The sequence below is a fragment of the Eptatretus burgeri genome, chromosome 3 (assembly GCF_056783735.1).
Source record: "Eptatretus burgeri isolate ZD-2024b chromosome 3, Ebu_testis_v1, whole genome shotgun sequence".
Taxonomy (NCBI): domain Eukaryota; kingdom Metazoa; phylum Chordata; class Myxini; order Myxiniformes; family Myxinidae; genus Eptatretus; species Eptatretus burgeri.
In genome coordinates, this window is record NC_140963.1 from 47,447,552 (window position 1) to 47,473,721 (window position 26,170).

Consider the following 26,170-nt stretch of genomic DNA (forward strand, 5'->3'; position numbering starts at 1 on the left):
TTTGCAGGAATTTTCTCAGTTCGGCAAAAAAGGAGATCCGCTCGTCATTTTTGCTTGGAGCGTACACATTGAGAATTGTGAACTTGACCTGATTGATTGAGAAGGTCACAGAGGAAAGGTGTCCATCAATAATACTCATAAATTTAAGGCAGGACGGATGGAAAAGTTTCCCAAAGACAAAGATGATGCCTGCCCTCGACGTGGAGTTGTTACTGAAGAAACAATCCTTGTCCATAAATAGTCGCCACTGAGCCTGAACAGATCGGACAGCATGGGTCTCTTGTAACAAAGCTATGTCGAGACCGTTGACCTCTACCAGCTGTTTAATTTGGATCTTGCGGAGCGGACTCCCACCACCATTAACATTTATTGTTCCAATATTGAAACTGGCCATGAGGAAAATAATAGCTTCTAAGAATAAGATCAGAAGTGGGATAATTGATTGGAATCCCTTTTCGCCTTGGAAATCAATTTTTTTTAAGCGGTGACAGTGTGTCTGGTGGAAACCGAATAAGTCATCCTTACGTACGATCGCCTGAGCACACTCGAGGAAGGACGGTAGATCTGGAAAGTATTCCGTCAGGTTTATATTGCGTTTCCTGTATGTATTTTGTAAGAAGAGTCTTATTTGTTCAGGGGGGGTAGGACCTTGACTGGTCAGCTTCTCCACCGTTTCCACCTGACTGTTCCTGTTTGGTTCCTCCAGGTCAGATTCGTCAGAGTCGGTTTTACTTTTCCGAGTCACACAAGCTTGTACCGTCCTGCATATCGATACTGTCGTCAGTATTGATACACGGATCTGTACTGGTTACCACGTCTATGTGCTCTTCCATTGTGGGAACATCTCCTGGTGAAGTAACGGAAATAATCGGGAGTTTTTGATGAAACGGAAACACCATCAGCGGATGCAGCCATATGACTTCCCTCGACCGTAACGGTGTTATCAGCCTCCAACGGTGTGGAGGTATACAGTACTTTGGGGGTCTCTCGTAAAACATCCATTTTAACATTTCCTGCGTTTCCAGCTTCACCAAGTGATGGACTGGGAGCAGTAACAGGGTTAACATTTGTTTCACTATTTCCTGCTGACAAGGATTCAGGGTTAACATTTACTAAAGTGACAGCAGGTTCATCACTAGTGGTCTGTGTATCACCTTCAATGGACTTTCCAACAGGAGAGTTTTTAACGAGTGAAACAGTTTTATTTACTTCGATAACAGGTAAAGTGGTCTCTGTCCTCACCGGCAAGTAGGGTAAACTTGTTGGTCGTAGGTACAGGGGTCCGGGTTCGGGTCCGGGTCCGGGTCCATTCCGGGTAGGCCTCGTAGAGTGATGTCAGTCACAACCGCAGGAACATCACCGACAGATTCCTCGTTTGTAAATGCTCCCTTCTTCTGGGTTAAACGACCATCAGAGAAAGTCTTTCTCTTCCTTGATGAAACGATGGTGAAACCATCCCAAACATTCGTTTTGCTGTTTCGACTCTCGGACTGGGAGGACTGGGGGGGTTATGATGAAACGGAAACATGGGATTCGCTTCCTTCACAGTCGAGGAAGAAGAAGAAGAAGAAGACGTATCCTTGCTGACGAGGTTTGTTTCATCGTTTGACGAGGTCGCCTTCGGGCAAGATCGTTTGAAGCGTCCGAAATTACCACATTCGAAACATTTCAGGGTGTCAGTGGTTACGTAGACTTGGTAATCATGATTAAATCAATTTTGAGTTTTAAAACGATGTTCGAGGTTCTTTCAGCGTTAGAGGGAGGAAGTACCACATAAGCTTGTCTCCAAAAAGACATCACATGGTTCGTCCGAGCGTCCTGGCTCCGTAAAGGTAACATGGTGATCTGAGAAACCACAGAACCATAACGAGATAGTTCGGAGATCAGCGTCTGATTCTTCAGGAAAGGAGGAACGTTCGAGATAACGACCGTCACGGCCGGTGTGTGGAGAGGGGAGACGAGCACAAAATGTCCGTCGTCTGTTGATAGTCCGGTCGATACGATTTCGTGAACCAGTTCTGTAGTTAGGGTTGTTAGGGAATTTTAGCAAATTGTATTGACCATTCGGTGAAAAAATTGCTTACCAAAAAATTTCTTCACTGACGTATTCATCTCGGTGTCTACGAACACCTATCAATTAGTGCAAACCCAAATCCTTGTGGAAAATCCTGGGGAGGCAATCAAAGTCTGGGTGCTCAGAGGGCCTAAGTGAAAAAATCGGAAAATTAACTTTTGCCAATATTGACTTGTGGGATGTCTAATTAGGGGTTTTTTTTGGGGGGTGCTGAATTGATTCCAACCATTATTTTTGAAAAAAAAAACACTCCTTGATCATATAAAATGTATTTTATTGTCATTTTTAACAGAACTGTGCTCAATGGAAATGTTGCTTCGTCAGCTTTTACAACCTTATTCATCAAACTCCCCAGTATCTTCCTCACTCCTCTTGTCATTCAGCTGGTTTATGTTCAGGCAAGAGTTACCATGACAGATGCCGCAAGCAGAAATACACTTGACTCCTTGCTTTTTACAGCAGCACCTGAGTGAGCTGCAGTCCCCCGCACAGTTGCAGCTGGCAAACGTCAGGAGGTAGTCTGGTGCAATGGGGTTTGTAGAAGGGACTGGTGCATATCCTTGCTCAGCGAGTTGCCATCCATAGTCCCGGGCATCCAACGATGGACTTTGCAGCATCAGCCGGTCTCTAGTCTGGAGGTAAGCTCGGAGAGAGTGTTGTGCTGCAGCTCCTGTTGTCAGGGGGAGTTTCTCAGGTTTTATGCTCCCAGTAGCAGCTCGCTTGCTGAAGATGTCGAATCTCAAGTCTTCCAAGTCTTTGGAGGATTTCCCATGGAACATGAGCATGAAAAGATCACAGCCTGCTTTAATGATATCACCTTTCTCAGCTTGGATGTCCATAAACACGTCCATTGCCCTCTCTGCTTCATCAGTCTTGCAGAGCTTGCTTCGCAAAGTTGGTTTGCTCAACCCAAAAATTGCAGACACTGTATTACAGCCAGAGAAGCTATGCAAGAAGATGAGATACCTCCGGTATATCTCTGGAAGGGCCTCCCGGATCTTTCCGACATCGTAAGATGTTTATTTGGCTGTCGTGAGGAAGATCGGATGGTCTGCAACATGATGAATCAGCATAACCAGGATGTCTGTGTCCTCAGCCCTCACCTCGACAGGGGACTCTCTTGCCTCATCTAGAGCTGCGCGGAAGATGGAGGTGTTGGCATCATCAGAGCATTACTGTACACTGATTCCATTCCTACTAAATGTCTCAGCAAGGAGCAGAATGAGCTGGGCTTTGTTGTTCTTGTTATCGAGGAACTTTTCTCTTGCAATGATGATTTTGAGATCCAGACGAATCTGAATGTCACAGCATGCATTCTTTGTTCGTCTCAAGTGGTCATGGTCCTTGGTGGAGCTGCCATATCTGTCAAAGACCACCGTTATCTGGAGGCGATGGCTCCCCATGGACTTCACAAAGCGGAGGTAACTCTCGGCAACATCCTTCCAAGTAAGGTTAGCCTCCCACTTGACATTGTGCAGGAGCCACCCACCATCAACCACAAGGCTTGTGCAGGGGGGTTGTTCGACAGGTGCCACACATGCCTTCAGGGACCTTGCGAGGGCAGCCTTGTCTGGCTTTCGCAACTTTTCATTTTTGTCAAACAGAGACATCGGTTTTGGCATCAACTCAAAGCGCAGAGCTTCTTTGGTCTTGACTTCACACTCACTGATGACAATGAGGCGGTTGAATAGCTTCAGTGAGTCAATGACCAGCTTCTCGCCATTGATTTTGGGTCCAGATCTGAGGCTTGCGAGTGATTTGAACTTGTGTTTGGTTACCATTGCATCCACAACAGTTTTCCCATCCATCTTAGCTTGTATGGCTCTGCCAACTTCTTCTGCTTGATCAGCGTTGACTTGGTCTTCGGGAGTGCTGCTGAACCCAGTTGAGAAGGACACCAAAGTCTTCTTGTCCCGTGTGGCATCGAAAGGGTTGACTTCCTCCAACCACCCAACTATGGTGTTGACAGCATCGTTATCTCTCTTCATTTGGGCTATTTTAACGTCGGTGTGGACAGGTACCCCACATTTGACCATGCTTCTTTCTAGCTCTTGGTGAATGAACGAGAAGTGGTTCAGAGTCTGAACCCAAGACTTATGAGAAGACTCATTCTGAAAGCGGCCTCTGTTTAGACCACCGGAGGATTTTGCCTCGCGCATGAGTGTGGTTACATCCTTGTCCATACTGTCCTAAAAAATATGACATTTTTTTGTAAACAACAGACAGGACATTAAATTTTGACACAAAACAGAGAGAACACACATACAGTGATGTGTTTTAACATTAATATGTCCACTCTACGTTGAATATATTACACTTCTATTGAGTCTGGTACACAATAATTTTAGAGCTAAGAGCTCTTAGCTAACGTCAGCTAACGCAGAGAATTCTACTGAGCATGAGCACAAGTATAACCAACAATATAGCAGTGGTTTCAAAAATGTTGTATGCTGGTTTCAGCACAATTTGAACAATCTGAATCAATTGAGCCAAATTACCGCAAAACACAGTCTGAGATATCTAAAAATGTATCATATCAATATTTTATGGCCAGGGATTCATTTTTCCTCAAATCTAATGGTTGGAATCAATTCAGCACCCCAAAAAACCCTCGTTAGACATCCCACAAGTCAATATTGGCAAAAGTTAATTTTTTCCGATTTTTTGGCGCAGGCCCTCTGAGCACCCGAACTTTGATTGGCTCCCCAGAATTTTCCACAAGGATTTGGGTTTGCACGAATTGATAGGTGTTAGTAGACACCTAGATGAATACGTTAGTGAAGAAATTTTTTGGTAAGCAATTTTTTCACAGATGGTCAATACAATTTGCTAAAATTCCCTGAGAGAGAGAGAGAGAGAGAGAGAGAGAGAGAGAGAGAGAGAGAGAGAGAGAGAGAGAGAGAGAGAGAGAGAGAGAGAGAGAGAGAGAGAGAGAGAGAGACAGACAGACAGACAGACAGACAGACAGACAGACAGACAGACAGACAGACAGACAGACAGACAGACAGACAGACACACAGATATAATAAGGGTGCCATCTGGATCGGCACTTTGTTTTCATTTATTTGTCCCCCATATATCTTGGTCTTCCAAGACCTGGGTGCCACAGTGGACGCCGTCCGAGTTTGGAAGTGAGGACGTGATGGCTTGACATCATGTTACATTTAGTTTCAGTGTTGTTCCTTTCGTTTAATTTATTTTTCCGAATTGCAACCTCACCTGCGAGCAGGTGATCAGCAGGGCAGAGATGATAAGTTTTTGTGGCAGATGCTTGCTATTAACTGGTCGTGCAGCATTTGCTGTTGTGGAACTGGACCTGGACTTGGACTGATGCCTTCCAACCTCATCAGGTTAGGGGGTTTGCGATTTTTATATATATATATATATATATATATATATATATATATATATATATATATATATATATATATATATATATATATATATATATATCTCTTCTTTCGGCTGCTTCCGTTAGGGGTCGCCACAGCGGATCATCCGTTATGATCCGCATAATGATTTGGCACAGGTTTTACGCCGGATTCCCTTCCTGACGCAACCCTGGTCGCCTCTTACGACACAGGGATATATACATATATATATATATATATATATATATATATATATATATATATATATATATATGTATATATATATGTATATGTATGTATATATATATATATATATATATATATATATATATATATGTATCTATTGTTACGGAAATGGCCCTTATTGGACTACTAAATATAGGATTAGCTCAGATCCCCCATTAAATGCATGTTTAGCTTGGTTGGTTGGTAAAATGGACGTTACATGTTACATTTATTGTTTGTGCGGTGGTGGTGGAACGAGAGCTCCCTCTTCTTCATTTCCCATCCCGGACGAGGCCCCGCCCAGTCGGCTGAGAGAATGTGGCCAAAAAAAGAGGAAGTGAAACTAAGAGGAGGAGTTTGTCGGCTTCGCTGAGAGAGGCATGCTCGAGGTCGAAGCGAGCGAACGAATGAGAAACTGGAGAGAAAAAGGGGTTCCGTTTAGGGCAAACAGTCGCTCTCGCGGCGTGCTCGTGTTTCGAAGCGAGCAAACGAAAGAGAGGCGGCCTGCACGTCGAGTCGGCAATCGACTCTTATGAGGAGGTGATTCTGCAGTGAGAAAAACGGCAGCCGGCTTTGAGGGGCGAGCATGGAAAAGGAAAGAAAAGGTGATTCTACTAAGAAAGAAACTGAGAGGTCGGAGTTGAGAAGTCGGGCTTCGAGGCGGGAAGGCAAGAGAGGAAACGATGGAGCCTCTGACGGTCCTTGCTCACACCAACGGCTCAACACGTTTGCCGATCCGCCTGCCGGAGCCCGGCACCTCAATTTGAGCCTTGTCTGGTGCACAGGCCAGGCCTGGATTTGTATGCTGGACCTTGAGAGTGATCAGCTGAGGCCCATCGTCGACCTTACGCGGGGTCAGAGGGCACGGAGACTGCGTGCGGTGCTGAAAAGAAAGAGTACGGCGCCGACATCTAGCCACGCGGCGTGTTCGAGCTGGGGGCTCTAATCTGTGGATATCCGCTTGTTACGAGCGACATTCGTGCTTTTTGACACTTTCCTCTCGTCCATGAAGAATCACCAAGTACTCTGTCTTGTCTTGCATGCATGCTGTCTGTCTGTCTTGTTTGCACGTTGTTTAAGGCATATCTCGGTAGGGACCCCCTCGAAACCTGTAGTCCATAGTTCCCTAATTAAGAACGGGTTAAAGATTGTTAATAAAAGCATTGTCGTGAATGTTTTGCTTGTGTCGTATTCCCCGATGTTCCCCAATAAATCTGGTTGCTTCCTATGAAGTTGCCGCTCTGGATTAATTCGTGTCGCATCGAGGAACGATCTGTTCGATTGGCATATAAAACCAAAATGGTTACAGACTGGCAAAAAACGCTCGGAATCTGACACAACCAGTCTGTAACCGGGGTTCTATTTCCCCAAATGGTAAGGTACAAGGATTACGTTGGTATCGCGATTGAAGATGCGTGACCCGAGGCCTGTGCCGAGCCGGCCGGCGTTATAAACCCCGGAGACGGAGGTGGTGAGGGTGCTGCCAAGATCGGGTAAGAATATATATGTATATATATATATATATATATATATATATATATATATATATATATATATATATATATATATATATATATATATATATATATATATATATATATATATATATATATATATATATATATATATATATATATATATATATATACATTGTTACGAATTTGAGAATTCGATTGCACACAACATTCAGGTTCCTTTAGTCAGTTATGTTGATAAGTGCTTGTTCCCTTGATAGTTCACCTTCCATTGTTTAATGGGCAGAAATCGATTAAGTGTGTTGCGAGATTCAATTTAATAGTTAGGGAGCGATCATAACACAAAGGAAGACGCCCCTCCCCCTCTTCTGCGAAGAGGAAGAAGAGTCCTCCCGTCCTGAATCACGGGACATAAACAACTCCCTCCCACCCGTGATTGAGCGGGGGATGGATCACGACGGCATGAGTCATGCCGTGAGCGGGGGAGGGGGCGGAGAAGAATAAAGAAGAGATCCTCTGCTTTGTTCGAGCTGGCTTACAGTAGAGCTTCGGCTTCTGCTTTGGCTTGGCTTGGGTTTGGGAGGAGGCTTTTAGGATGTTTTTTGAAGGATTTCTGCTTTGGCTTGGCTTTTAGCAGGCCTTTGTGTTCTGCTCAGCGAGGCTTGAGACTTTTGTTCAGTGAACATTGGTTCTGCTTGGTGAGGTGGAGGCTTTTTGGAGAGCTTTTTGCTTCGGCTTGGCTTTTCAGCAGACCATTCGGTGTCTGCTTGGCTCGTTTCGCTTTTTGGGCTCTGGCTTGGTTCGTCGAAGAGAGTCAGCTTTGTTCATCGGAAGAGAGTTGAGCTGGTTGCTCGGCTCAGAGTTCTTGGTTCATGTTGTGTAAGGCTTTGTTCATCGGAAGAGAGTTGAGCTGGTTGCTCGTCTCGTAGTTCTTGGTTCGTGTTGTGAGAGGCTTTGTTCATCGGAAGAGAGTTGAGCTGGTTGCTCGGCTGGCTCTTCTTGGTTCGTAGAGCTCTTTGTCCTCCGCTTGGTTCCCGGCTTGGTGCGACTCATCTGCCTCATCTTGGAGGTGGTTCTTCGAGATAGCGACGCATTGACGGGAAGGATCGGCGCCTCGTCTCACCAGCACCTGTTCGGAAGCGTGAGAGGATTCGCTGGAGCTCGGGAAGAATCGTGGCTCACGGCGATTGGATCCAGCTCGCTCTCGCTCGAGCCTGGGTCGGAACAGCTTGAAGACCACACGAGGTGGAGAGGTTCGAGATAGGTTCTGGGTTTCAGCTCATCTGTCCCTCCGAGCTGGAGTCCCTTATTAAAGGCTTCTGCCACCATTTCTTGGGTGTGTGTGTGTGCGTACGTGTGTCCGTGGGCCCGTCTAATAAGTCGGAAACTGTTAAGTGCTTTGTGTGCTGTAAGTGATTGCATTGCATTTCGTATAGTTGGTATAGTTATGCTCTTCTGTGCTTCCGTAGTTCCCCATTATTATTAATAAATACCCCAATTGTTCAATGTTTTCAGCTCGTCGCGTCGATTCTTTCATTGACTGAGCATTTCGTGTGTTGGGAGTTAGAAAGCCGTTGGTTTGCCATAAAAGGGGGACATTCGGACCGACGGTTCTCGGTGATTAAGCCGCTCGGAATCGCGCACAGGACAGTGTCGCTTCGACGGCTTGTTCCGTACGAGTTCCGTCGAGGGTGAAATACCCCGGTAGTTGGATCACGTGGGTATTTAGGTAAATTGAAGATTGGCAATCGACCCTACCCCATGTGGTCTGCCCATTGGCGTATTTCAGTTCTTGCACAAGGACCCGTCGGCCTCGGAGTTATCCGGGTGGCGATCTATATTCCGGGCGATCGGTCGGGCCGACTCGACTTGCGGCTCCATCAGAAACAAGTGTTTCGTCATGCATTAGTAGTTGAAATTTACTTACAACAAGAACGAAAAAATAATCTCCTCAGATTCAACAAGAATGAAAAAAACCCCCGAAAACATCACGTGCAGGACAAGACCAATCGAGCTGAAGGAAACGATACTGTAACTGCACTGCTCCTGATTGGTCAAAGGACACCACGTGTGTTGTGTGGGCGATGTTATACACGAGAATTCCAGGCTAAGTTCTTCTTATGCCATCATTCTCTTTAATATTAGCCATAAACAAGTGTTTCGTCATGCATTAGTCGTTGAAATTTACTTTCAATCATTCTTTTGCGGCCTCCTGCCACGCTGTATCGAACCATTTCATTCCTTCTGATATATATATATATATATATATATATATATATATATATATATATATATATATATATATATATATATATATATATATGTGCTTATCACAATAATAACAAGATTTTTACATTTCAAATATTAAGTACACTTTTTAAGTGTTTTTCAACTGAACAAGCATAAATTGCATATTTTAACATTAGGCCAAAAAAAAAAAATGTTGCATTGGCGTAACGGGTCACTGAAAAATAGGGTAGGTCGGTCGGGATCTTTTTTTAATATTTTTTTATTTTTTTTTCCTAATAAATCCCTCCCAAAATCTCCCCCGGCTCGAGTACCACCCTTTTTGTCGGCAGGTTCTGTCCGAAACACTTCCGGGTTTTTGCGATCGCGACCGCAATCAACAAGATACTTGAAAACGATAGCAAAACAACAAAAATAGCAATAAAATAGGGTCGGCAAAATTTTTCGGTTTTTTTTTTTTTTTTTTTGCTATCTAGCAAAAAAACAAAAAAAAAACGTAGGGTCGGCGGAATTTTTAGGGTCGGGCAGGTTACGCCAATGCAACATTTTTTTTTTTTGGCCTTAGTGTAATCATTTGCTTCACCACACGCGCTGTATTGAAGGATTTCACTTGTTTTATTGGAATAGCAATTACACAGAACAAATCAGGATACAACGGAACGAAGGACAATATGGATACATCAGCAAAATTGTGTTTGACCATTTTGTGATTTGGCAAGGTCTGGGAAGAGGGAAGAGATTGTTAACTGTCTGTGTGAAGGATGAGAGATGTCATGGCAGAGAGTGGAGTTATCAGCAGAGATAAAGAGGATTTTCCAGAGAGTCAGTGAGATCATTGATGAAGATTAGGAATAACATGGGGCCAAGAACACTGCCTCAGGGTACTCCAGCCTTGACAGGGAGAGAAGATGAAAGGGTTCCATTGAGAGCCACATGTTGGCTCCAAGAGTAGAGGAAGTCAACAATCCAAGAGCGGAGTTGGCCTTGGATTCCATACACAGACAGTTTGGAGACCAAGATGGGACCCCAGACTGTATCAAAAGCTCGAGATATGTCCAGAGAGATGGCGCTGATCTATTATCTGATATTGAGGGCCTCAACCATTGTTGGGAGAGTAGAAGCGGCATGTCCAAAGGAGAGTGACCAGGTCTGAATCTGAATTGATGATCTGAGATAAGACTGTTGGAGAAAAGGAATGATTTATGTCAACTGCGATGATGGCTTCCTTGACAGGCTGATGATTGTATGTAAGCTGATTGGTCTGGAGTTAAAGGGATCCATTTTTGCGCCTTTAAAAAAAAAGTAATTCTGTGATGTTGGCTGATTTACAATTTCTCAGGTGGATGTAGGAGACCAAGTCCTGTCCTGAAGTGTAAAAAAGGAAAAAAATAAATCCGTAAATGCTCGAATATCGAAGTAGATCACACTTTATGACCTGTGAATACATGGGATCTGCGAATATCAAATCTGCGAATAGCGGGGTCCGACAATGCTGTGAAAGTGGAGGTTCTTGGAAGTATTATGACAGACGATTTGTGTACTACAGTGTTCAAGTATATTATTAAATTTAAATAAAATAAAGAGTGTAAAAATCGTATAAATTAATTAATTCTGCAATTTACTGCCATTTTCCACAGTGTCTATTTGCTGTGATGAGCATCGGGCTTTCGGGCTGCCGAGGCAGTTTGATTTGGCTAAGCAGTGTCTATAACACCATCTTGTCGAACACATTACATTAATTCTTCATGCCAGTTGTTTGCGTCCATTATGACGTCCTTAAAAACAGTTAAGTTTCCTGTTTGAAATGATTTTCAATTTTGTTTGTCTCAGAGTTCATCCTGATCGCACATGTGCAGAGAGGAGCGAGACAATATTTTTACACTTTCTGCTTTCCTGGAAATCAAAGTAGTTAAACGAAATGCTTGTCAATTCCTATGCACGTTCCAATTCGTGTTTAAGATATACCATTCAATTGCAATAAGTTGTTCCTCGATCATAAACTGATCAGACAGATGGACAGACGGATGGAAGGACATAAACCAATTTGCTTAATCCCGCTTTTCACTTTGCGTTCGCAGGATAACAAGGAAGCTGAATGGATTAAACATGAGGAAGCTAATACCAAAGAAATACCAGTTATCTCACATCATGGAAAACGAGGTAATTAAAACAATGCTCAAAGCATGCATGCACCTCACGTCACGACAAGAACCTGGCTGAAGCCTCCACTGTGATCACGAAGGAATCAAGAAGGACCATGGAATGTCAAACTGTAAGATGACATACTCTTGGCAAAAATAACTAAACGCAAACAAATAAACATTTGGCCCATCATACCTGAACTTCATGCCACCGTCCCTTTCAAAATCAGTCATTCTCATCCATACATGCTCCCTGATCCCTGACCCTGCTTTGACTCACACACATCCCATATCAACCCTAACACCCCTATCCTGTTTTTCTCTTTTGCTCCAAACGAAGGTTTATCATCCGAAATCTCAGCTCCTTGTTTCCCACGGTGGTTAGTAGACCTCGATCAATGTCCTGTTGATTTAATCCGTTGTTCTACTCGTTCGCCGACGTAGTTCGACACGAGCCTTCACCAGCAAGATGAGTTCTCATTTTATAAAATTTGCAAGTTTTGCCACAAATATTCAATTCATCAAAATGTTTAAAAAAAACTTCAAACTTGTGGATCGAATGAAGTTGTTTGAGACTATCTACACATTACATATGTCAAGGGAGGAAAGGGGTAAAATGGGAAAAACTAAATAATAATAAGAATATGCTTGGATAGAGAAGAAATTTAAAGTTGGACATGTTGGGGAGGATGAAGGGGAGAAGATGAAATAGGAATATATGTGAAAAGAAAGGTGGGCGTGGGGGAGGGGGTGAGGGAGTGTCAAATATTGCATCCGTTCAACCCACTATCGCTAAATTCTTGACCTGAATGCTGACAGAAAAAAAAGAAGAAAGAAAAAGAGGACAAAAAAGAGGTTTAAAGGGCGAAACCTAAACAGTCGAGCTATCAGTTTATGTACGTCTGAGGTTATGCCCATCGCTTGATACTGCTGATTCCACTTACAACTCGACATTTCAAAGGCCCAAGTTATCAAAGTCCCGTTGCAGCTATGCTTAGTAAGGTTCTGTTTTGTTGGTGGTGTTTCTTGTTTTGACAGGGTAATGCCAAATCTGGCCAAAAGCTCTAAACAGGCAAGATTCTGAGGACAGCAATTAATGTATCTATCTACAGCCTTTAACAGTGTGATAATATGGTTGCTGAGAACATGCCTAATGACCCTTTCTTTCCTGCTGTCACGAGTGCTCTCTTTCAGAATCAACTTAAAAGGGCAGTTATAATAGGAAAATGTTGGAAATTAGACGGTTAAATGTAATAACATGCACGAGAAAATATAATTCTGCCCCAATCCAAATACTGGCCACAGGCGGCCTTGAGTGTTTGCAGAGCCAGCACCAACTCAGAAAGGTTCCTCATCAAGGGAATTGTTCAATCCTTCGCTTACTCATGATTTTAGAATCTGCCCAGAATACCGGTACACAAATGCCTACCTTTTATTTTTTTTGCATTCAGAATTTAGGCCAATGGAAGAGCATGAAGGCGAGGAACAAAGTAGAAAGGAGCAGAAATGAGGGAAGAAAAGCAATATACAAACACTGGAACAACAGGTGGATGTATGATGCAAGGAAATGAATGATGAAAGAAATGACGAGAGATCATAAGGGAGGAACATTTTCACCTGTTAGTAGGATTAATGGGGGTAGAAAAGATCACTGGTAGAGACGTAGGATGGCATGATATGGTGCACTGTGAATTTGAAGTTTTTAAATAAGTGGGATTCCTCCACCTCAGGAAGGTGGTCAATTCAAAAACAAGCAGGAGGAAAAAAGCAACAAAGTTGGAGAGATGAACAGCTAATCTCGATTTTAGGAACATCACAAAGAAAGGTTTACGGGAACAACACATGCATACTTGAGGAAATGGCTAGGATCAGAGGGAAGATCGTTTTTTCCGACAAAAGAGGAAGACCCTCTGAACCTGTCTCCTTCTTCAAAGACTTGGTGTTACCTTGTGAAGTCTGTTTCTGGAATGTGTTCCTCTTTCATTACCTCCACCACCGAAGGTGGATGGGGGTTATGTTTTCACCCCAGTCTCTTTGTTTCTCTATCTGTGAGCAAGATATCTCAAAAAAAAAATGGATAGATTCAGACAAAATTTGGTAGACAGGTTGGGTGTGTGACAAGGATGAATTAGTTAGATTTTGGTGAAGATTGAGATCCCAGTACTGATCCCAGAGATTCTTGCCAACCTTGGAAGGATGACAGGCTGAGTCAACTCCGTGTTTCCAGTATGCTGGTACTCATTTTTCTGACCTCGAAAGGATGACAGGCTGAGTCAACCTACCGGGTGTTATGTAACGGCACGACAAGGGGTCAAACTCAAGACTGGGATCTTAAGCCAGCCACCTCAACCATTCAGCCAACACCAAGTATATGCCTGAGATACTCCACTCCTTAAAACTTCCCAGTCTGGCATACTCACAAGATCATGAGCTAATATGTTTAGATGAGATCACCAAACAGGTTAAAGTTGTGAAAAGGCTTCGTAGATCCACAGTTGGGCATGACGATTTCACGTCCTCCCTCTAACAGCCTGACTGATATGATATTTTCTGATGGAAAAGGAAACTCTTACCTTAAAGGGGAACCCAAACGAAAAATTTTTTTTTCTGAAAACTATTGAAAATCAACAATGACGGTCTAATTTGAATGAAGACTTTTTTTGAATTTTTTTTGCCAATCACAAAGTGCCAAAAAAAACCCCTAAAATGTCAATTTTCCATTTTCACCAGTGACATCACACTCAGAATTTTTTTAGGAGATATTGGTTGATGTAAAATTTCTGTTTTAGTTAGATTGATTGTAAAGCCAAAGTCAGTCATTGTTGCTGAAAATATATTGAGAGTTTGCTGTAAATCAGAATCTGAATTGCTTTCAAATGTATCATCAGTACACAATAATTTGTCACCAAATTTCTTGAAAATCTTGAGCCAACAGAGAGGCGACGCAGATTCAAAAGTCCTCCATCAATTTGCACACGAATACAAAAATCGCTCAAAACATTCTTCGCAAGGGAGTATTCAAAAACAGCAGCAAGGAATAATGCGAACAGGGTTGGCACTGGCACACAGCCCTGCTTCTCAATTGCAAAAAGGGCCGGCAGCTTATTGTTAATTTTGATGTGCCCATCCATATTATCGTGCAGACAACAAATCGGCAAAATTATCTTGTCCGGAGAACCAAATTGACCCAAAATTTACCACAATAAAAATCGGTTAAGACTATCAAAAGCTTTGGTAAAATCAATAAAAGCAGCAAAGAGAGGAAGATTTTGCTCTCGACGTTTCTCCTGGATATGACGCAGAGAGAAAATCGTATCAACAGTCAAATAATTTTTGTGAAACCACACTGACTCACTTAAGATTATTTTGCTGAAATAAATGAAACGACTTTCTATAATTTTGGCAAAATATAATGGAAGAGAATCAAGGCCGCTAGCTCCAGTGTTTTTCATTTCCTTGATTGCATCATTCATTTCAGAGGTGAATGGTGCAGTGCCTAGACCTAGACTTTCTAGAACAGGATGTTGAGAGGTTTGAAAAGATTGGAGAAATGCTCATGCCACCGATTCATATTTCAGGCTTGTCTGTTCAAACATCACCATTTCCAGTGAGGAAAGGAGAGCTTGGTTTTTTTTTATATTTTAATAATTATTTTTTGCTCATAAAAATTCCAAATGCTCAGCAAAAATGCGATCTTTTGAACTAAAAGTATTTTTTATTACTCGTAAAAAATTGTGGAATTGCCAGAATCGGCTAGTTGTTGGATTTGAATTTCTTTCTTTTGACACCACAGATTTTTTTTGCAAAACGAGTGTAGCAACGAAGATTTTTTTGCGCCACACGGAAATGGAAATCATTTGTTGCTGTTCTTGTTGCATGAGTAAAAAAATATTTGACGCACTGCATTGCGAATTTCTAACAAGTTTTGAATTTCCGAAAAATCATCATCAAACTAGTCCTGATTTCACCTTTTGCCACAATAAAGGGATGCAGCAAAAGACCCAAATAACCTTTTTCAAAATGTCCCAGTTTGACGAAACGTCAGTATTGTTGGAAATGTTGATTGATATTAATTGATCAAAGAGTAAATTTTTTTGACAAAAATTATAGGAACAATCTTCATTTAAAAAAAATCTTCTGTACATTAAGTGCAGATAGAGTTTTGTTTCAAGCAAATTGACTCTTACAGATCGTCTAAGAAAAAATGCAATGGAAAAAGGAGAGTGGTCGATGTTGCAGTTGGCACCCCTTATGACATGTGTATAGCACGGATGGACATCATGCAAGTCGCATTTTCGAGAAATGAAATAATTGATCATGTGCCATTGTTTAGATCATGCATGCTGCCAAGTACCCTCTACTCGCAATCGGCACTCTAAATCTCAAGAAAGTGTTACAAATTGCAAGTTGATTTTTAGAACATTCCGAGAGCAAAGGATTACCTACTTTTAAAGTCTCACCCCACATGGGCATTAAAATTACCGAGTACAATTAATTTATCATGCTGATGAATTTTTGAAATAGATTGTTCAAGAATGTTATAAATGTTCTGAATTGTTTGAAATGGATTGTTCAAGAATATTATAAAGTTCTGAATTGTTTCATCATTATTTGTCGTTGTTGGTGCATAAGCGCAAATAATTGACACAAAACGTTCAGGAGAAATTTGCAGACGCAGAGTTATTATGTGGTCATTCACCACCCATGGTACATTTGCCATAATTTTCACAAAGTTATTCGAGATTGCAAAACCGATGCCATTTAAACATGCATCCAAGATGTCCTTCCCACTCCAGACAAAGGTATCGTTCGTTTCTTTCAATTCACCCTGGCCACCGAATCGAGTTTCACACAAGCCACAAATGTCAATCTTGCATCGCAACAACCCACGATCAATCAATGCAGAATGGGTGGTAATAGATGTGGGAGGTAAGCAGGCAGCACAATGCCAGGCAGCTATACGTAAAACAAATCGGGTTTTAGGCTGTATTCGGAGGGGGATCATTTATAAATCAAAAGAGGTGGTGTTAACATTGTACAGGAATTTAGTGAGGGCCACATCGAGAATATTGCGTGCAGTTTTGGTCACCACAACTCAGGAAGGTCATAGATGCAATCGAGATTGTTCAGCGCAGGGTTAGCGCAATCAATCCAATCAAATGAAAATTGACAATTTTATAAACAATTAAATAATGTGGCCTATTTTGGGTTGACCTTATGGCCTATGTTGACCTATGTTGACCGAAGATAACCTCAAAAGTGAAAGGTGGTTGAATTTACTGACCTGATATGCAAATCCTGTTCAAATTTCAAGTTCAAAACAAAATGTGAGGCATTTCGAAAATTTGGCTCAAATTAGCCTGTTGGCCTATGTGGACCTTTTCGGTCGACCAAATTTTACGAAACTTCAATGCATGACCGTCGCAGGGTCGGTGCCATTCATGTCTGAAAATTTCAGGGCGATCAGTTGAGCAGTTTGAGCTGGAAGCGAGAGGACAGACAAACACAAAACGAACACAAAACAAACAAATGGAGGCAATCAACATAGTTGTCAAAAGTTTTGTATTTTAAATTGATTTTCTGAAATTTGTAGAATTTGTTTTTCCCTTGGAAGTTCAGGGTTATGATGTGTAAATAAAGGTAGAAAAATCTGATTTAATGCAATTTAATTCCAAGCTAAAAGGCAAGAAAAGGTGAAAATTTTGAAAGGGGGTGTAGACATTCTATAGGCACTCTATAGGCACAGCCAAGCTGAACAGTTTACATTTCGTACCCCACTGATAGGTCAGATCTGAATCCGGACCTTAACCAAAATCGAATCTGCTTGTTCTTGTCACCGAACCAACCATCCACCGAGTTTGGTCATATCTCGTTCATAACATTTTCGAGATATCATGCTATATGTCGTTTTTGGCCCCATCTCTCAATGACGTAGAATTACTTGAAAATTAAAAAATTATCATACCTGGATCCGCATTCAGATCTTCACCAAAATCAAATCATTTTGTCCCTGTTGCACACCCAACCGGTCCACCAAGTTTCATCTGAGTCCGTGCATAACTTTCTGTGATATCGTGCAAAACTGTATGTAGTTTTTTTTGCCCTATTAATAAATGGTGAAGAATCATGGGAAAAAAAATTCTCGGATTCGGATCCAGATTTGGATCTTCACCAAAATTGAATGGATTCTTCCTTGTCACACACCCAACCTGTCCACTAGGTTTCGTCGGAATTCGTCTCCAACTTTTTGAAATATCATGCCATATATCGTTTTTAGCCCGATCTCTCAAAGGTGAAGAATCACTTAAAAATTAAGTAATTCTCGTATCAGGATTCACATCTTGACCAAAATCGAAAAATTTCATCCGTGTCACACACCCAACCTGTCCACCAAGTTTTATCTGTATCTGTGTCCATAATTTTTTTGAGATATTGTGCTATATATAATTTTTGGTCCTTTCTCTCAATGGTGAAGAATCGCTTTAAAAATTATCGGATTCGGATCCAGATCCGGATCCTGACCCTGACCAAAAATGCATGTTGCTGTCTTTGGCCGGTTACCTACAGTACATGCCCCCAAAATTCAGAACGATTGCTTGAAAACTGTGGACAAAATTCGTGTGATTAACAAAGAGACATTACAGACCAACATACTTGGCAAAATTATTTCGCCAAGTAACAAACGACCCAAATGCAATACCCTGTCCTCTGGCGAGGGTAATTATAAGAGCCGTAGTCAATGGCGTGTATGCCCACCGAGCTGTCAACACTCAGCGACAGTGCAAGATTTGCTAAGCATCCACCCGCATTGAAACGTTTACATTGCTGTGCATGGGGCCTCAGAAACAGGAACACAGTTGGAACCTGTATGAGTTATTGATGACTGCACAATGTGAAGGACTCGTGTTCAATTCTGCTAAGTGTTTCATTAATAGGAGCAGTATTTCATTCTTAGGGAATGTGTTTACGGTGCTCAGGGGATCCAGTCAGATCCTCAGAAGGTTAAGGACATTCTGGCTTATTCTCCCTCCTACATGGAAGTTTGAGCTCCAGCATTTTATTGGTGTGATGGCAGATCTCGCATGCTGATGACCTTAAAATTGAGGTCTCCCTACACTTGCTCCTTCATTACTACAGACCTGATGAGCCAATGTACCTTCAGTGTGATGTGAGTATTTATGGCGTGGGTGCCACCCTGCTCCAGGTTCATGACAACCAGTTACAACCTGTTGCCTTTGCTAGCCAGACCTTGTCTGACGCAGAGCAACGCTACTCGTCGATGTTTTGTGCCATGAAATAGGGTCTCATTGGAATTTCATCTTCATTATTGTTGATTTGATTTTTAAAGTTAATTTGTAATCTAAACTAAACAAAAAATGTGTTTGGCATTTTCTCTGTTGCCATCTTCAGCTCCTTGCAGCCGTTTTAAACAGAGCCACCAGCGCCCTTATGTTCGCTGTATAACTGGGTGCAATTGAGACATCCAAAGTTAAATGTGTTATAACCATTAATTTAAAAAGCAACAATTGAGTACATAGGACATTGCAAATAGTAATTTAGTAAAATATAACTTCACTGAAATGATGTATTTTAAGATGTCATCATATGCAAAATGGCCGACAAGTGAGAGAGCGGAAACTGCAAAATGATGCTGTTAACTGAAAAAATCTTTACTGAAGGATAAAATATCTTTTAATGAAACGTATAACATGTGGGGAGGAACCTGGACAATATACAGACATTTGTGAATAGGATTAATATCAATTGCAGCAAAACCTGACTTTTAAAAATGTATTTTAATGTGTCAGTTGAGACGAGTTATGACACTGTATTTATATATATATATATATATATATATATATATATATATATATATATATATATATATATATATATATATATATATATATATATATATATAAACTAGAAGGGCACTCTTATTCATTGAGAGGCAATATCTCTCAATAGAAGAGCACTCAGTTGAGCGCATACCTCCGCTACATAATGCCTGATCCACAAGAACATATCGGGCCCAATACATTTTTGAGATATCATGCTATATATCGTTTTTGAGCCCGATCTCTCAATGGTGAAGAATTACTTTAATTATTATTGTTGTCGGATCCGGATTCGGATCTTCACCAAAATTGAATCAATTCGTCATGGTCGCACACCCAACCTGTCCACCAATTTTCATCCGAATCCGTCCACAACTTTTTGAGATATCATGCTATATGTTAGTTTTGCCCAATTTCTCAATGGTGAAGAATCACTGAAAAAATTATCAGTTCTGGATCAGGATTCGGATCTTCACCAAAATTGAATCAATTCGTCATGGTCACACACCCGACATGTCCACCAAGTTTCATCTGAATCAGTTCACAACTTTTTTTGAGATATCCTGCTAAACATCAGGTTAGCCCTGTCTCTCAATGGTGAAGAATCAGTAGTCGGATCCTGATTCGGATCTTCACCAAAATATAATCGTTTCATCCTTCTCACACAACAAACCTGTCCACAAAATTTCATCCAGATCCATCCACAACTTTTTCAGATATCATGTACACAAACAAACAGACAAACAAATAAGAAGATGATGTCATGCAGAGCACGACACTTGCAAAATCCATCAAACAAATTTGATGTCAAAAATAATTGGTGGTTGAATTTAATGACCAAATATGCAACTCCTCTTCAAATTTCAAGTGAATCGGATGAAAATTGACAATTTTAGAAATACAGCCACATTGACCTTTTGGCCTATGTGGACCTCCAAAATAATTAGTGGTTGAATTCAGTGCCTTGAAATATTTTTCCTCTTCAAATTTCAAGTCAATTGGATGGAAATTGTGGATTTTAGAAACCTCACCATAGTTGTTGACCTTGGGACTATGTTGACCTTTTGGTCGATGTTGACCTCAAACATTATTGGCTGGTTGAATTACTTGACCTGAAATATAACTTCTCTTCAAATTTCAAGTCAATGGGATGAAAATTGAGGATTTTATAAATACCACCTTAGTTGTTGACCTTGGGCCGATGTTGATCTTTTGATCAATGTTTGACCTTAAAAATAATTGGTTGGTTGAATTCAGCAATCTGAAGTATATATCCTCTTCAAATTTCAAGTCAATCAGATGAAAATTTAGGAATTTAGAAATCTCACCTAAGTTGTTGACTTTGGCCTAGGTTGACCTTTTGACCGTTTGACCTCAAAAACAATAGGCTTCTTCCTCATGACAAACTCTACTATGTGGTGAAGTTTCGTGAAGATCGGTTTAAAATTGTTACCTGCAGGCGACCAACAGACAGACAGACAAACCGACACAGAATGACAAAATTGACTGACCAATATACTTGAAAAATCTCCAATTTTGCAAGTAACAAACACACAGACAAGCAGTCATAGACTGGTACTTACGAAATCGTCAACTTGACCTCTGACCTTGTCTAATAAAAGCTGTCTCTCGAGAAGGTAGCGACGCAAACCAGAAGTTTCTACGATGATTCTGTACCAAGCCATCAAAAATAGAATGTTTTGGATGTTTGACCTCACTGTGACCTTGACCTTTGACCGATTTTGACCAAAATCTAATCAGCGCGAGCCACCACCCTCCTGAATCACGTGGTGTAATTTGACATTGGTAGCTTCTTCCGTTCTCGAGTTATCATTTTTTGGATGTTTGACCTCACTGTGACTTTGACCTTTGACCGATTTTGACCAAAATCTAATCAGCGCTAGCCACCACCCTCCTGAATCACGTGGTGTAATTTGACATTGGTAGCTTCTTCAGTTCTCGAGTTATCATTTTTTGGATGTTTGACCTCACTGTGACCTTGGCCTTCGACCGATTTTGACCAAAATCTAATCAGCACTCGCCATCACCTTCCTGAATCACGTGGTGTAATTTGACATTGGTAGCTTCTTCCATTCTCGAGTTATCCTGCCTACAAACAAACAAACAACCAAGAAGACATCGTGCAGAGCACAATACTTGCAAAATCCATTGAACAAATTTGACCTCAAAAATAATTGGTGGTTTAATTCAATGACAAAATATTCAACTCCTCTTCAAATTTCAAGTGAATTGGATGAAAATTGAGGATTTTAGAAATACCATCCTAGTTGTTGACCTTTTGCCAATGTTGACCTTTTGGTCCATGTGGACCTCAAAAATAATTGGTGGTTGAATTCAGTGACCTGAAATATAAATCCTCTTCAAATTTCAAGTCAATCGGATGAAAATTGGGATATTAGAAATTCCACCTTAAGTGTTGACCTTGGGCCTATCTTGACCTTTTGCTCCATGTTGATCTCAAAAACAATTGGCTCATTGAATTCAGTAACCTGAAATATGTATCCTCTTCAAATTTCAAGTCAATCAGATGAAAATTGAGGATTTTTAGAAATGACACCTTAGTTGTTGACCTTAGGAATATTTTGACCTTTTGGTCGATGTTGACCTTCAAAATAATTACCTGGTTGAATTCAATGACCTGAAATATAAATCCTCTTTAAATTTCAAGTCAATCGGATGAAAATTGACCATTTTAGAAATACCAGCTTAGTTTTTGACCTTGGGCCTATATTGACCTTTTGACCTCAAAAACAATGGGCTTCTTCATAATGCCAAACTCTACCATGTGGAAAAGTTTCGTGAAGATCGGTTAAAAATTGTGACCTGAAGGTGACAAACAGACAGAATAACAAAATCGACGAACCAACATACTTGAAAAATCTTCGATTTTGCAAGTAACCAACAAACAGAAACCGAAGTCATCAATATACTTACGAAATCTTTAGATTTCGTAACTAACAAACAAGAAGAACATGTCCTGCAGAGCACATACTTGAAAAATCCAGAAAACAAATTTGGCCTCAAAAAGTAATCGGTGGTTGAATTCAATGACCAAATATGCAACTCCACTTCAAATTTCAAGTCAATTGGATGAAAATTGACAATTTTAGAAAGTTGGACTATGTTGTCCTTTTTATCCCATGTTGACCTTGAAAATAATTGGTGGTTGAATTCAGTTACCTGATATGTAAATCCTCTCCAAATTTCAAGTCAATGAGATGAAAATTGAGGATTTTAAAAATACCTCCTTCGTTGTTGACCTTGGGTCTATGTTGACCACAAAAATAATTAGCTGGTTTGTGACCTGAAATATAACTCCTCTTCAAATTTCAAGTCAATCGGGTGAAAATTGAGGATTTTAGAAATACCACCTTAGTCGTTGACCTTGGGCCTATGTTGACCTTTTGGTCCATGTTGACCTCAAAATAATTGGCTGAATGAAATTAGTGACCTGAAATATAAATCCTCTTCAAATTTCAAGTCAATCGGGTGAAAATTGATGATTTTAGAAATACCACCTCAGTCGTTGACCTTGGTCTATGTTGACCTTTTGGCCTATGTTTACCCCAAAAATAATTGGTGGTTGAATTCACTGACCTGATCTACAAATCCTCCTCAAATTTCAAGTCAATTGGATGAAAATTAAGGATTTTAGAAACACCACGTTAGTTGTTGACCTTGGGCCTATGTTTACCTTTTGGTCCATGTTGACCGAAAAAATAATTGGCTATTTGAATTCTGTGACCTGAAAAAAAATATTCAAATTTCAAGTCAATAGGATGAAAATTGATGATTTTAGAAATACCACCTTAGTTGTTGACCTTGGGACTATGTTTACCTTTTGGTCTATGTTGACCTCAAAAATAATTGGCTGGTTGAATTCTGTGACCTGAAAAAATATCTTCAACTTTCAAGTCAATCGGATGAAAATTGATGATTTTAGAAATACCACCTAAGTTGTTGACCTTGGGCCTATGTTGACCTTTTGACCTTAAAAACTAGAAGCTTCTTCCTTTTGCCAAACTCTGTCATGTGGTGACGTTTCATGAAGATCGGTTGAAAATTGTGACCTGTCGGTGACAAACAAGACAAGACAGACAAACAGACAGAATAACAAAAGCGACAAACCAATATACTTGAAAAATCTTCGATTTTGCAAGCATCAAACAAACAAACAAACAGACAGAAACGGGCGAAAACAAAACCTCCTTCCTCTTCGGTGGCGGAGGTAATAAATCTCGCTAATTTACCTGAATTGTACGTACAAGAGCAACAAAATGATTAAAGGAAAATATTTTTTCCCTTTCACATTTCCAACATATCAAGAACATAGAAATCATTCTTCATTTCCTGATTCCGCTTCAGCGATGACCGTATTTGTGTCGCTGTCTGGATCACGCTTGCAAGTGATGCTATTTAGTTTGCATGAACATCGCCGCTGACCCAGACTTTTGGTGCGTCCTTTGGTGCTGCAGTGCACCATCTGGATCTGGAGGCACTCTTCTCAGGACTGCAATGAGTTCCCCTGTTGGTTCTGCTGACCATCCTCGCGTAGTCGGTTCAAGATATGCCAGACATGAAATCAATACCTGTTGCCACACATTGCTTTGCAAGTGAGCTTGTCTTGTATAGCTCATGAATAGCCCCTTGAGTTGGTGGCAATTTATCAGTACCTTGACTTGCATAACATCCTCTGAAATAATACCAAAGGAGTTCTCGTGGATCACTATATTGTTCCTTCTTGGGGCTGAGTAAGTGGCTGATGAACTCTTCACAGCTTTTGAGTGCAGAATTGTCTGGTTTTGTACCAATCCCTAATACAGATATAGCATGTAAAACAGTCACTTGCTGAGACAAATGTATTCCACCAGGCATTCTTGCTCTTTTCAAAGATACGACCGGTCACGTCACAGCCATTAATCGCATGAAAAACCTCTTAAGGCCTGAACACGAATTTCTCCGAGGGCATGATGCAGTGGTTCCAGATGCACATGCTAACGATTTGAACCTGTCCCCATAATGATGATTGGTTGATCGCCTTGTGCTGGCATTACTGATAAGGAAATAACGAACACTTCTGTATCTGATGCATAGATGTGAACTTGTTTTCCAGTGTTTATGCACTTCAGCAGCATACAATACGATAAGTGTACCTGCTTCTGCCTGAGAGCTTTCCAAATCAGCTACTTCCGATTCAGCCTGATCTGACCATACATAACCTCATTCATGTGACTCTAGTGACAGCTGACTTGCAATTCTGAACAACTTTCTCAGCCAGGTAAACTGTTGGGAGATATGTTGTTTTGGTGCTGCTAAGAAATCTGTTGACATCCTTTGTGTGTGTGTGTGTGTGTGTGTGTGTGTGTGTGTTTGTGTGTGTGTGTGTGTGTGTGTGTGTGTGTGTGTGTGTGTGTGTGTGTGTGTGTGTGTGTGTGTGTGTGTGTGTGTGTCTGTGTGTGTGTGTCTGTGTGTGTGTGTGTGTGTGTGTGTGTGTTGTCCTCCACCTTGTATTCAGGCAAACATGGTTATGCATCTTGTGATCGATGGTCCCTTGTGCTCTCCTTCATCGACTTGGCATGAGTTATCAAATACTACAAATATGCTAGCATAACCTTGACTTTGCCATCAATATAGAATGGATGAAGTGATCAGTAAATTCCTTGCAGTTATTTTTTTATTGCATCCTTGAAGGCAACCATTTCATAGACAAGTGTCATCAAAGAGAACACCAGCACGATCAGTTTCAGGAATAACCAACTCTGGTTGTTGTAAATGCAGTTTTATATCTTCTTTAGGGTCTATCTCCACCAGAGCCTTCAGCTGATGAATAAGTTAAGCCTTGTCTTTCATCAGATGTCATCAGCATGTGGTCGACAGGAGAGAATCCGTAATTACCTTTGACTTTCGGATTTATTTCCCGAGAAGATCTTGTGATGACCAGCAAACAGGCCACTAGCGAGCTCGATGCTTTGAGCACAACTTCCTCAGGACCAATTCTGATTTTGTTAGATTTACAGGCATCACTTCAGCCTCGAATCTTGATTTTTGTCATTTTATCCTAAAGGTTTTGGTGATCATTGATTCTCTGCTCCACAAATCGCCTGGATGCTACTTCACCTTGTATTTCTGTGAGAAGTATGCTTTTTTTGCACATCAGTCGGCGCAATTACTTTCCTTGTGAGATTGACTGACACATTTTCAGTACCATCCTTTACATCTACCATTCTGAATGGGTTGAATCCAGAAAGAACCTCTTTCAGCTGATGGACGTACCTTTCCTGACAGGTTTGTTTGCCATCTGATAAATCATGGTGTTGGTTGGTCACTGATCTCTTGATATGGAACATCTCTTCTGTCTCTCCAGACATCCTTTTCAACTGAGAACTAAGGCAATAACTCAATAGTGCTTCTGGGTTAGTTGTTACTCCAGTCACCCTACCAATGCCCTAGCGGATTTTGTTAATGCGCTCTAGTGCCTGAACAATACCAATGGCAATGAATGCAATGTGATTGGTGCTTACTGTGAACTTCCTGGCTTCAAACTGTTTCCACATGACAGGATGTGTGTACTGCAGTTGGTACATTCGTGCAATGTACTCTGGAATGTACATTGCATAGTCCAGCCTGTTTGATGCAAACAACCAGATGCACAGTTGCTCGAGCGACGCTAGATGTAAATCCCACTGCTGTTCATGAGTACTGCGTATAAATTGAAACAATGTAACGACTTGTTGCACGTACGTCGTTGCTCATTTGTACATGGGATAGTCCTGATTAC

The 26,170-nt window shown here is 41.0% G+C and overlaps 1 long non-coding RNA gene and 1 pseudogene across 1 annotated transcript in view; one reads left to right on the forward strand and one right to left on the reverse strand.

Moving 5' to 3' along the window:
• Positions 1-1,763: 1,763 nt before the first annotated feature.
• LOC147029809 (uncharacterized) overlaps positions 1,764-26,170 on the forward strand; it is a 71,722-nt gene continuing 47,315 nt past the window's right edge. Inside the window, exons 1-3 of the long non-coding RNA XR_015056093.1 lie at positions 1,764-1,832; positions 11,471-11,552; positions 18,609-18,701. This is a non-coding gene — a long non-coding RNA (uncharacterized LOC147029809). The remainder of the gene's footprint in view (positions 1,833-11,470; positions 11,553-18,608; positions 18,702-26,170) is intronic.
• On the reverse strand, positions 2,333-4,162 carry LOC147029810 (uncharacterized; annotated as a pseudogene).